Consider the following 12442-nt stretch of genomic DNA (forward strand, 5'->3'; position numbering starts at 1 on the left):
CCAGGGGTGAGTAATTACCTCATGGGAAAGCAGCAGGTGGATCAGCTCCTGGGCTGCATCTCCAAGAAGCAATTAAAGGCAAACATCTGTTTCTCATCAGCCAGTTCTCCTTTTCCAGGATACTCTTCCAGTTTGTCTCCCTGATGTTGCAGCCTGGAGACGAGTCATTGCTCGGATGGGGCTGTGCAAACATCCTGTGTTCCTCTGTGGAAAGGAGAGGAGGTGCCAGGAGCAACAGGGCACAACGAGGCACATCCTGAGCCATCTCCTGCCTCTCCTGCTTTATTTTCTCCTCTGCCTCCTTCCAGTCCCAAACGAAGCTGTTTCCAGGAGCTGAGACCAGTGGAGGTGCAGAAAATACACCCAGCTCTGCTCGGTGACTCATTGTATCTCTGCTGCCATCTTGAGTAAGAGGAAAGCCTGAGCATCACAGCGACCTTTTGCTGTCTGATGACTTGCTGGGAGTGGATTTAGTTCCATCAGCCCTGCCAAGCTGGTGTCTGGTGTGCAGTGTGGTGGAAAGGCTCTGTGTGCCCCGGGAAAGGTCACCATGCCCAGCACCAGCTGAGCTGAGCATCCCTGTGCTCCTCAAAACCCACAGCAAAGGAAATGAAGTGGGGTTTGTGTCTCCAGGATGGTGGTTTTGTGCTCTTGGTGGGTTTGTTGTCACCACGATAGTGTCTCTGTGCTCTTGGTGGGGTTTGTTGTCCCCAGGATGGTGTCTCTGTGCTCTTGGTGGGGTTTGTTGTCCCCAGGATGGTGTCTTCTTGCTCTGGGTGGGGTTTGTTGTCCCCAGGATGGTGTCTTCTTGCTCTGGGTGGGGTTTGTGTCCCCAGGATGGTGTCCCTATGCTTTGGATGGGTTTGTGTCACCAGGATGGTGTCTTTGTGCTCTGGGTGGGTTTGTTGTCACCAGGATGGTGTCTCTATGCCCTGGGTGGGGTTTGTTGTCCCCAGGATGGTGTCTTTATGCTCTTGGTGGGGTTTGTGTCCCCAGGATGGTGTCCTTGTGCTCTTGGTGTGGTTTGTGTCCCCAGGATGGTGTCTCTATGCCCTGGGTGGGGTTTGTTGTCCCCAGGATGGTGTCCTTGTGCTCTTGGTGTGGTTTGTGTCCCCAGGATGGTGTCTCTGTGCTCTGGTTGGGGTTTGTTGTCCCCAGGATGGTGTCTCTGTGCTCTGGGTGGGTTTGTGTCCCCAGGATGGTGTCCTTGTGCTCTTGGTGTGGTTTGTGTCCCCAGGATGGTGTCTCTATGCTCTGGTTGGGGTTTGTGTCCCCAGGATGGTGTCTTTGTGCTCTTGGTGAGGTTTGAGTCTCCAGGATGGTGTCTTGGTGGGGTTTGTTGTCCCCAGGATGGTGTCTTTGTGCTCTAGGTGGGTTTGTTGTCACCAGGATGGTGTCTCTGTGCTCTGGGTGGGTTTGTGTCCCCAGGATGGTGTCTGTATTTATTTAATATATTTAATATTCTTGATCACAATTGGCCATGCAGGGGGGACATTTAGTGTGCACGTGGCAAGTGGGGGGTGGTTTCTTCATATCTTGTTTTAAACTCATAAATACACAACTGGAATATGCATTTGGTGAAGAAAAGAATCCACTCTCTTCTAGAGTAACCAATCAAATGTTCCCTTCAATTTAAAATACAGTGAAATTGTTGCTTGCCATGAAGTGCTTAAACAAGATTAGAAACTTTGGCCTAATCTCTGTTTTATGGCTTGAAATGCAAACATTTCCAGTGCAACAAGGATTTATGAAAGCAGGTTATTGCCTGGGGAAATGTGCCTTTGGATGTGCTTCCAGCAACAACCCTGGATGAAAAATGAGTGTAATTAGTGTTGCATAATCTGCTAAGGAGAAAAGTGGGCCAGAAACAAAGTACAGAGAGAGAGGATTGCAACTGGGGGAGTATAAATTGGTTCTGGCTGGTTATTCCTGGAGGAAAATGCAAGTCTGAAATTCCTGAATGGAATCAAGCAGAGGGGCTGGGGATGTCCTGGAGAAGATGAGATGTCCTGTGGTATAAAACTGGGGAAACAGAGTCCTGGAGGGCCAGTTAATTTGCTTTATATACACCTTATATACCCATCAATGACATTCAGGCCAGGCTGGACTGGGGATGGTGTCTCAGTCTCTGGACAGTCTCTTGGTTCCTGAGATGGTGCTCAATAATTTGCATTAATTGTCACGTTCTGTGGATCAGCCCCTCTGGAAATGAACCCAGTTAAACTCTGGGCCACTCAGGGAGGTTGGATTTGGAGGAGGCTCAGGAGTGGCCTCATCACTCTACAACTGCCTGAAAGGAGGTTGTGGTGAGGTGGGGGCCAGTCTCTTCTGCTGTGCCTGCAATGAGAGGACAAGAGGAAATGGCCTTAAACTGAGACCAGGGAGATTCCTATTAGATATTAGAAAAGAAAAATCACTGTTAGGGTGGTCAGGCATTGGAATAGGTTTCCCAGGGAGGGGGTGGAGTCACCATCCCTGGAGGTATTTAGGAGGCATCTGGATCTGCTGCAGGGTGATGTGGTTTAGGGGTTACATTGGTAGTTCTGGGTTGATGGTTGGACTTGATGATCTAAAAGGTCTCTTCCAACCTTGATGATTCTATTCTATGATCTCCCACTGCAGTGATGGGATCCAGTGGGAAAATGTGCAGCTGGCACTGAGCAGATCTGCTTTTCCTCTTCCCTCTCCCTTCCCACCTCTTGTCTACTGCATTTCTCATCAGCAGGGATGTTTCTCAGAGCATTTCTGAGCAGCTTCTGGTCTGGAAACCTCCACCCCCCAAGTGCTGCTGAGCAGAAATAAAAGCAATGAAGAGCCTTTTCCCTCTGTTAATATTTATTTGATGTTTTTTATGCAGAATTCTGGCCTGGAGCAAAAGATAATTGGCAGCTTTGAACAGAGGAGGCCACAGTGACCTATTCCATGGAATAACAAACCCAAACAGAAACACAGCTTGGGTTTGAAGGCTCCTCCAGGATTTAAGGTTGGTTTCCCCACTCCTTCCCTGAAATATCAGGGGAAAAAAAACCCCAAACAAACAGGAGGGCAGAGATGAGGTTATTCCATAAGGCAGTGGAAAAATAGCTGTAGTTTGAGCACATTATCTCATATTGCACTTCAGCTCTGGCCCCCCAGATTGTCCCCATAGCACAGGGACTGCCCCTCCTCTCCCCAGAGGGAGAATTATTGGAGCTGGGAAAGACCTTCCCTTTGTCTTTCATTACTTTTTCCTCTGTTAAATCTTTATTTCACTCTTTCAAAACCTGATGGAACCTGAGGAGGAAGGACAGACCCATCCTAGATAGAAAATCCAGTAACTTCATGACAACCATATAAACAATATACATGCACGGTGTATATTATATAAAATATATACAAACATCCACATTGCTGTGAATTCCATTGGTTGTTTTTTTTTAATTTCCTTTTTTTCCTCCCTTTCAGGCTCACAGCAGGTAAAGCAGTGACTGTTCCTGTGAGACTGGTGGCATTTTTCCCATGGGATTAAATTTGCACAAGCAGAACTACCAACTAAAGAGTATCCAGGTAAGCAAGTCAAGCTTTTTAGGAAATTTTCCTTCAAGTGGGTGAGTGCAGGACCAAAGCTGGGGAGGGACAAAGAGGGAAAGCAGAAAAAATGGTGGGTTTTTTGTATCCTGCTGTTCCCTGTGTAGCAGCATCAACTGTGGCGTTGCCAGAGGCATTTCCAAGATATTGTTGGTGTTCAGAAATTGAAGTTGGACCTGAGACATGATTTTTAAATCCCCCTGATGCTCTTGGGCAAAGGCAGAGGATAATGCAGGGATTAACAGATTAAATTCTGCCCTGTGAGGGTGGGCAGGCCCTGGCACAGGTGCCCAGAGAAGCTGTGGCTGCCCCATCCCTGAAGGTGTCCAAGGCCACGTTGGACCAGGGCTTGGACCAACCTGGGCTGGTGGGAGGTGTTGGGGTTGGAACTGGATGAACTTTAAGGTCCCTTCCAACCCAAAGCATCCTGTGACTCTGTGGTTCAGATTGAGAATGGCTTTGGGCACTTGCAGGTGGTTATTTTTGAGCAGGAAGGTGCTGCAGGATGTTCCATATTTCACTCTTCATCACTGTGCTCACATTCACTGCCAGAATAAAGAGAAAAACCACCTTTCCAAAGAGGGCTGTGAAGAACAGAGACGAGTCCCTCCTTTGTTACCCCCTTCTCAAACTGCTTCCCAAAGCTCTGAGACCCCTGGATGGGCTCAGGTCTCTGGGTTTGGAAGGGTCTCAGATATCAGAGGGCTGAGATGTGAATGATGGAGGCACTTGGTTCATATCCCTGAGGTTATTCTGCTAAAATGAGTATTTCTGTTCAGCTGCCCAGCCAGATTTAGGCCAGATCCTAATCCTTTTGGAATCCATCTAATCTTCCTGAAGGAAAGGGGATCAGATTATGATCTGCAGAACCCTCCTGCTTTCAGGGCTGTTATTCCCTAAGAAAAGGGCTGTTTCCCCATGACCTCTGGTCATGGAAATTGGTCTATGGTGCAAAACTCAGGTGTGTCCCTGAGACTGTGCCATTTTCTGCACATTTGGGCTCAGCTGATTTGCTGCAAACTCTGCCCTGAGGGAATTTTGGTGCTGAGGCAACTCATGAATGAGAAAAAAAAACCCAAAAAAAACCAACAAAAAAGGAGTTTCTAATTTGCTGGTTAACTCCAATTCCATAATGACTCACTTGATGTCACGAACTCTTTCAGATATGACACAGTTCTAATTAAAGGCAGAAGTGCCAAATGCAGCCTATGGGATGGAGGGAGGAAAAATCCACTTTTCCATGCGAGAGGCAAAACCCACAGCCATGAACATCTCCCCAGTCTGGGAGCCTCAAAAATGCAGCCACAAATATTACTCATCTCAGTGGCCTGCAAGGATTTCTCAGGGCTTTGAGCTTCATGCAAACACCTCTGGAACCAGGAGGGTTGTGGGTCTGGCATTGGCAAACAGTCCCTTCTTTTCCATACCCTCTAAGAGGGCAGCAATTATGAGGAAAGAACTCTGGAAGAGGCTGGGGGGGTTCAAAGAGGGATATTATGAGGAAAATAGAGCTTGATGTTTGCAATAATTTCTCCATAAAAAGCATCTTTCCACATGTCAATGCCTCTGTTTGTTTTAATTTTATTTTTTTTTTTTGGTGGGAGAATCTTTCAGAAAGAAAAATCTGTCAGAATTTGCCCCAAATGCTTTAAAAATATCTCATCAATTTGGATGATGAAGGATGGTTTGGATTGGAAGGGACCTTAAAGATCATTTTGTTGTCCCACAGGCAGGGACACCTTCCACCATCCCAGGTTGCTCCAACCTGGCCTGGGACACTCCCAGGGATGGGGCAGCCACAGCTTCTCTGCCCAACCTGTGCCAGGGCCTGCCCACCCTCCCAGGGGAGAATTTCTCCCAAATATCTCATCCAAAGCTCCACTTGTGCAGTTGAAATCCATCATCCCTTCTCCATCCCCACATGCCCTTCCCAAGGGAGATGAGCACAGTGATCTGAGGCCCCAGGACTTGGGTGAGGCATCTTGTGGATGAACAACCACCCCTTGGTTTAGGGGCATTGTTGAATCTCTTGGTCATATCTGTGATTTCTTCTTGGCCACTGAGGCATTTTAACCCCCACTAGAAATAAGAAAAAATGGACTATTCCCCATGGATTGCAGGACTGAGAGCTTGTTAGGGCTGAGAATTCCACCTGAGTGTCCTGGAGACTCAAAGGCACAAACATGTCCCAACCAACCCCCACATTTCTCTCCCACACTCACACAGCCTTTAATGTTCCTCAGAGCTTTGGTGTGTGAGGGAACATCAGGAGAAGGGACTGAAGGGTAGTTCATGGATTAAATATTTGCAGATGACTCTCATTTGCACTGAGGTGGATATTTTTAATAATTACTTCTGGGTACAAAGCTGTAGAGAAGAGTCAAGCAGCAATTCCCAGAACTTCTGGGTTTCCTCATCTCCTGCTTTAGAACCAGCTAAACTGGGGGCTGCTCCTGTTCCTCAGCTCTCCAGACTGAACTACTGGGCTCAGTGGTCCTTGTGGGTCCTTTCCAGTTCAGGTTATTCTGTTATTCCATTATCCTCTGATTCTGTGACCTCTCCCTATTGATTTTCTCATTTTTCTTTCTGCTTTTTACTCCTTTGACGTTCTCCCGACTCACAGATATTTTCTCCAAAGCCTCCTCCATTTCAACAAAATAAACACTTCAGATAATCCATCATTGCAAGGGGAAAAAAAAAAATCAATATTTCTTTACGTTCGTGCCTCTTTCAGCTTTCCAACCCCCTGCAGAAAGGGAAGGTATTTTTTCAGAGCACTCAACACATTGGTGAAGATATTTCATTTTTTTTCTGTGTGTGTGTTTGTGTAGGAGCTTCAAGGTCAGACATTCAAATCACTGCAGCTAAAGTGGACTTGACCTGAGATATTTGAGATATTTTTTCCTCTCTGAACTTCTTGGTTGACTTAGAAGACAACACTGAAAGGAACAATTTGGAGGAACCCCTTCATTGCCCTGAAGTTTGGAGGAATTCCACATAAAGCTGTGTCCTAGTTCAGCAGGAGGGACCAGCTAACCCTGTGTGGGGGTGATCAAAGCTGTGTATTCTACCCCCTCTATCATTCCCCGAGGACAATGGACCATTAGCAGCAGCTGCCCAGGGAGCCATTATCACTTCACACCCAGCCTGAGGGGGCGGAGCTGCCAATGGGCCATCAACAGTTCAACACCCCCTGGCTCCCAGAGTTAATCACCCACTGTGTGAGTCCCCGCCCAGGGGGAGGGACTGAGTGCTCCCTGAGGGTACATAAGTGGTGGGTAAGACCTCAGGAACCTCTCGTTGGATCCAGAGGAGCAGCAGGACCTTGACAGGAGGAGATCCCCACTCTCGCCCAGACCACAGCCCTCGCCTGCACCAACAGGTTTTTCTTTTCCTTTTGCTCTGGACTCGGGGGAACCACAGGGGTCTCAGCACAAGGGCAAACAAACCCCCTTGGGTTTGTGCCCCAGGACACTGGGTTATACTGCTGGGGTTTTGTGAGTTGAAAGCAATTTCCTTTGTGTGTCAGTGTTGTTATTGTAATATTATTATTAAATTTTAGGTCTGACTTATAATCTCTCTCGTGGTGAGTTCATTTCCCCTGCTGGTTCGCCTTCAAACCAGCACAAGCTGGAAAATCTCAGGGGCCAAAACAGAAAGCAAAAGCACCCAACAAAATGCTGATTGTGTTCCTGGTGGCAACGTAGCCTTGAGCTTCTCAGTTTGCTGGAAAGCAGATGATGAGTTGTGTGATGACAGGCAAAGGTCAGCTCAGCCTTGGTGCTTCTCCAGAGCCGAGATCAAATCTGGTGGTTTATCTCATGTAATGAAAATGCAGTGTGAGGATCCAGAGCAGAAGGTCCTACAGAGAACTCACAGCCAGAAAAGGTGGGTTGAGGTGGCATTTGAATCTTCACAGGGGTAAAGCTGGAGCTGGGGTTCACCACAGAAATCTTTAAAATAAAAAAAACAAGCAAAAAACCCTCCCCAAACAAACAAACAAAAAAAAAAACAAAAAAACCCCCAGCAACAAAAACTGAACAAAAAAAACCCCAAAAAACCAACAAAACAAACAAACAAAAAAAAAAAAAACCCAAAAAACCCAACAACCAAAACTGAACCAAAAAAAACCAAAAAAAACAACAAAACAAACAAAAAACAAACAAAAAAACCTAAAAAAGAAAAACCCAAAAAACCCCAACAACCAAAACTGAACCAAAAAAACCCAAACAAACCAACAAAACAAACAAAAAAACAAACAAAAAACCCAAAAAAAGAAAAACCAAAAAAACCAACAAAACAAACAAAAAACCAAACAAAAACCCAAAAAACCCCAACAACCAAAACTGAACAAAAAAACACAAAAAAACCCCAACAAAACAAACAAAAAAACCCCCAAAAAACAAAAAAAATCCGAACACCCCAAAAAAACCCCAACAACCAAAACTGAACAAAAAAACACAAAAAAACCCCAACAAAACAAACAAAAAAACCCCCAAAAAACAAAAAAAATCCGAACACCCCAAAAAAACCCCAACAACCAAAACTGAACAAAAAAACACAAAAAAACCCCAACAAAACAAACAAAAAAAACCAAAAAAAACAAAAAAAATCCGAACACCCCAAAAAAAACCCAACAACCAAAACTGAACAAAAAAACACAAAAAAACCCCAACAAAACAAACAAAAAAACCCCCAAAAACCAAAAAAAAATCCGAACACCCCAAAAAAACCCCAACGACCAAAACTGAACAAAAAAAACACCAAAAAACCCAACAAAACAAACAAAAAAAAACCCAAAAAAACCAAAAAAAACCCCGAAAACCCCAAAAAAACACCAACGACCAAAACTGAACAAAAAAAACACCAAAAAACCCAACAAAACAAACAAAAAAAAACCCAAAAAAACCAAAAAAAACCCCGAAAACCCCAAAAAAACACCAACGACCAAAACTGAACAAAAAAAACACCAAAAAACCCAACAAAACAAACAAAAAAAAACCCAAAAAAACCAAAAAAAACCCCGAAAACCCCAAAAAAACACCAACGACCCAAACTGAACAAAAAAAAACACCAAAAAACCCAACAAAACAAACAAACAAAAACCAAACAAAAAAAAACACAAAAAACCCAAAAAAACCCAACCAAAACTGAACAAAAAAAACCACAAAAAAACCCAACAAAACAAACAAACAAAAAACCAAAAAAAACCCCAAAACAAAACAAAAAATCCCCAACCCAAATTAAAAAACACCCCCCCCAAAAAAACCCCCAAAACAACCAAGGAAAAAGGTCAAAGTTTTTAGACCCAGCACTGGGAATTTGTAAGAAATTTCTGATCTTTGTGGGTCTCTTCCAACTCAGAATATTCTTTTATTCTCTGAATTTAATTTCTAATTTCTGCGAATCTCATTTCTAATTTCTGTGAATCCGAATCTAAGTCCTGGCTGAGCTTTTTGGAGGTTACATTTCAAGGTAGATGAGCACTGATCTTTTAGAACCTCTTAAAAATGGTGCTTTATATGATAGCAAAGGACTTTTAAAATAACAAAGGCACCCCCTAAAACAGAAACATCAAACACTCGGTGCTTGCAGGGGGAGGTGTGGCCCTGGGGGGAGAGGCTGAGGGAGCTGGGGGTGCTCACCCTGGAGAAGAGGAGGCTCAGAGGTGACCTCAGCACTGTCTGGAACTGCCTGAAGGGAAGTTCTGGCCACCTGGGGATTGGTCTCCTCTCAGGCAACCAACAGCAGGACAAGAGGGCACAGTTTAAGCTTTGCCAGGGGAGGTTTAGGTTGGATATCAGGAAGAAATTCTTTACAGAGAGGGTGGTCAGGCATTGGAATGGGCTGCTCAGAGAGGGGGGATTCTCTGACCCTGGAGGTTTTTAAGGTGAAACTGGACGTGGCACTGAGTGCCATGATCTGGTGATCACAGTGGGGTTGGATTAAGGGTTGGACTTGATGATCTCAGAGGTCTCTTCCAACCCAACTGAGAAGAGCAACGAGGCTGGAGAAGGGACTGGAGCACAAGTGCTGTGGGGAGAGGCTGAGGGAGCTGAGGGTGCTCAGCCTGGAGAAGAGGAGGCTCAGAGGTTGGAGTTTTTCACCCTGTGAGGTTTTTCACTCAGATTTCCCCCTAAAAAAGGGGATTTTATTTCTAACAGAGATTTCTTTGCCAATCCAGTTGTTATTCCCAGCAGGAGCTTCTGTTTCTCAACAGATCAGGAAGTTCAGGCTGTTCAGGTTCAGAAATCAGGAGGAGCTTTTGGCGCTGCTGAAATTCTGAGCTGCAGCCAAGGACAAAAGTGAAGTGAACTCAGAAAGGAGGAGTCATCAGCCTGACCCTGGGTCATCCCAGGAATGGGAAACATCCCAGATTCCTTCCCCAAATCCAGCTCAGGTTTCCCTTGTGCTGAATAGTCGGGACATCAGTGGAAGTTCATGGATTTGCCAACCTGAAGTCTCGACTTGCAGTGGGCTCTTTGTGTGATCTGCAGAATTTATAAATTATTCATCATTCCAACCTGCTGGAAAAACTTTTCTTGGTGTTTTTGGTTTGGTTTGGTGTTGTTTTATTTATAATTATTTTTTTTTAATTTTGTTCGTTAGTTTGGGGTTTTTTTGCCTTTTTTTTATTTTAATTGTTACTTTTTAAATCAAGAATATTTTTTTTCAGCAACCGGATTTTCTTTAACTTTCTATTTACTCCAAAGGGTGATTGAACCCAATTGATCTAAAGCAGAATGAGGAAATTATACATAAATATGTCTGGATGAAGAAATTAAATATGGGTGGATGAAGAAATGATAAATAAATATGTCTGGGTGAAGAAATTATATATAAATGTGTGGATGAAGAAATGATAAATAAATATGTCTGGGTGAAGAAATTAAATATGTGTGGATGAAGAAATTATATATAAATCCATCTGGCAGCAGCAAAGCAAACTGAATTTGGAGAGAAAAGAGGTGAAACTCCTGATCTTTTGTTTTCTCCTCTCCATCCTCTTTTCTGACAGGTGATGCCCTCCCATGTCCATCATGTTGTCCACCATGTCATGGTCATCAAGGGGACTTGAGAAATGTCTTGAAACTCTTTTTATTTGAGGAATAAACCCTACACAGACACGACTTTGTGACTTTGGGTTTTGCTTTGGGGAAATGTCCTTGGCCTTCCTGTGGGCCCTGCCTGTGCTTCCTTCCTCTCCTTCCCTCCTCTCCTTCTTTTTTTCTCCTTCTTCCTCCTCTTTTTTCCTCCCTCTCCTTTCTCCATCTGCTTTTTTTTCTTCCTTTGTCTCTTTCCTGTTTTTTTTATTCTTTCCTCTCTTTCTGTTTCATTCTTCCTTTTCCTTGTTTCTCATTCCTGTATTTTTTTTCTTTTTGTTCCTTTTTCTTCTTCCTTTGCTTGTTCGTTTTCCTGTTTCCTTCACCTTCTTCTCCTCATTCCATCCCCTCCCTGCCTTGTTTCCCTTATTCCTTCCTCTCCTTCCTTCTCCAACTTCCTTCTCCTCCTTCCTTTTCCTTCTTCCTTTGTCCCTTCCTCTCCTTGTTCTTTTTACTTTTCCTTCCTTCCTTCCTTCCTTCCTTCCTTCCTTCCTTCCTTCCTTCCTTCCTTCCTTCCTTCCTTCCTTCCTTCCTTCCTTCCTTCCTTCCTTCCTTCCTTCCTTCCTTCCTTCCTTCCTTCCTTCCTTCCTTCCTTCCTTCCTTCCTTCCTTCCTTCCTTCCTTCCTTCCTTCCTTCCTTCCTTCCTTCCTTCCTTCCTTCCTTCCTTCCTTCCTTCCTTCCTTCCTTCCTTCCTTCCTTCCTTCCTTCCCTCCTTCCCTCCCTCCTTCCCTCCCTCCTTCCCTCCCTCCTTCCCTCCCTCCTTCCCTCCCTCCTTCCCTCCCTCCTTCCCTCCCTCCTTCCCTCCCTCCTTCCCTCCCTCCTTCCCTCCCTCCTTCCCTCCCTCCTTCCCTCCCTCCTTCCCTCCCTCCTTCCTTCCCTCCTTCCTTCCCTCCTTCCTTCCCTCCTTCCTTCCTTTTTGTTTTCCTTATTATCTTTCTTCCTTTTCATTTTCTTTCCCTTTTGTTTCTTCTTCATCTTCCTTCTCCTTGTTCCTTTTTGGTTTCGTTTCTTCCTCTATTTCTTCCTTTTCCTTGTTCCTTCCTCTCCTTTTCCTTCCTGCCCCAGGCCCCGAGCTGAGCAGGGAGAGCACAGAGGACAAACCCCCCTTTTGAACAGCTCTGTGGCTCAGGAAGTCACAGCCCAAGGAAATGCTCATTTTAGTAAGAAATCCCCCCAAAAATGCAAAGAGAGTTTTTGTTGCTGTGGCACAAACATCAACGTGCCCCCAGGAAAGGAGGGAACTGATTGACCAACATCTGCCCCAGATCATTGGAAGTGCCACTGGAATTACATGTTAATGATGTGATTTCACACTCAGAACAGTTTCCAATTTTACATTACCCTGAAAAAGGGAGTTGTTGCCTTCTGGCCTTAAATTATTATTTTTCTCCTCTCCAAGGAGGTGATTTTATGGCTACTGTTGCTTCTGGTACCTGAGAACCACCTGGACACTGATGGATTTATGCCCACTGGATAAAAATCCATAACCTGAACCCTGCAAGTCTGGGGAAAAAACACAATTATTGCTGCATTTCAATCAGAGAAAACCTTTAAAAGACTGGTAAGGCTTTTAAATAACAGAAGAAAACTTCTGAGCCAAAAATAGTGAATTTTAGAGGCTGAAGTTTTCCTCTTCACTTTGCATAGCAACAAGTCTTGTTGCATTAAGGTTTGGTGTCTCAGACACCTCTGCCCATGAGTTCCTTTCCTCCCAAAAGCACATCCAGAGATGGATGTGCAGCTCCTGCGACTTCCAAACCTCTTCTGCACCA

The 12442-nt window shown here is 44.8% G+C and overlaps 1 long non-coding RNA gene across 1 annotated transcript; it reads left to right on the forward strand.

Annotated features, from left to right (window-relative positions):
• The first annotated feature begins 2879 nt into the window (after positions 1–2879).
• On the forward strand, positions 2880–6594 carry LOC139677707 (uncharacterized). The gene is made up of 3 exons (XR_011698908.1): positions 2880–2983; positions 3445–3546; positions 6399–6594. It is a non-coding gene; the product is annotated as an uncharacterized lncRNA (long non-coding RNA).
• Positions 6595–12442: the final 5848 nt, after the last annotated feature.

Source organism: Pithys albifrons, chromosome 12 (assembly GCF_047495875.1).
Source record: "Pithys albifrons albifrons isolate INPA30051 chromosome 12, PitAlb_v1, whole genome shotgun sequence".
In the NCBI taxonomy this organism is placed as follows: Eukaryota; Metazoa; Chordata; class Aves; order Passeriformes; family Thamnophilidae; genus Pithys; species Pithys albifrons.